Source organism: Suncus etruscus, chromosome 15, assembly GCF_024139225.1.
Source record: "Suncus etruscus isolate mSunEtr1 chromosome 15, mSunEtr1.pri.cur, whole genome shotgun sequence".
Lineage (NCBI taxonomy): Eukaryota > Metazoa > Chordata > Mammalia > Eulipotyphla > Soricidae > Suncus > Suncus etruscus.
Window position 1 is genome coordinate 79851688 of NC_064862.1, and position 1070 is coordinate 79852757.

Below are 1070 nucleotides of genomic sequence, written 5' to 3' on the forward strand. Positions count from 1 at the left end.
TTATCCTTGAAGAACAGCAGCAAGGCCCTTTGCTGGAGTCCCAGAGGAAAGTCAAAGCCATGAGCACCAGAGAACAACACAACCCCTTGCCCCAATGCCTGGACTGGGGTGGAAATGCCCTGATGGGCCACACCATCAGGCACCAGCTCAGACCCAAAGGGGAGACATGGCCAGAAGCTCCTTCTCCTGAGGACTCAGAAGGTTGCTGGGATCATGGTTGTGAAGAGGACAGGAACACAAGCCTCACTCTACAAGGAGGAAACTACAGCCCTGAGTCCTCCATCCTTCCTGGTTCCACACTGCTTTGGAATCCAGGACAGGGCACACCAGCAGGCCAGCAGAAGCATCATCCCCGGAACTTAGCCCAGAAGTGACACTGCCACAGGGACTCAGGGGTACAAACTCTCTGCTGCCCTCCTATCTGGCAGGGGGAACATGGGCCTGGGCACATCCAGATGTGACCTCAAGGCCTTGTGAACACTGAAACTGTTCCAGCTCCTTCCCACTGTCCCAGGGCTCCCTGGGTCCTGCTTTATATTAATCCTGATCAGCACAAGTGAACCTGGGCAGCCAGAGTTCCTGCAAAGTCACTAATTTCCCAGAGCTCAGCTATATATCATGTGGGTCCAAATCATTAGTACAGTGGAGAGGCAGTGTTTCCTTCCAAGCAGGCACCTTGGGTTCAATCTCTTAGGGTCGCTGGAGCCCACAGAGCCAGGAGGCAGAGCTCAGCACAGAGAGGTGAGGCACAAAATCAAGCAAACTGAAAAGGCAACCCCCTTCCCTACCAGGGGATGAGAGTGATAGCACAAAGGCAGGGCATTTGCATTGAACAAAGTTGACTTGGTAAGATCCTCAGCACCCCATAGAGTCCCCAAAGAAGGCCAGGAGTGATTTCTGAGCACACTGCCAAGAAATAACTCCATAGCTCCACATGGGGGATTTAAGCTCAAGCCTTACTGTGCCAGCAGGCTTCAACCTATCCAGCTATTAAAATTCTTCCTCTCTGTTTGGAAATAAACAGGAAAAGGACCCCCCACCCATGACAATTAAGTCTTGAAGGCCACTGC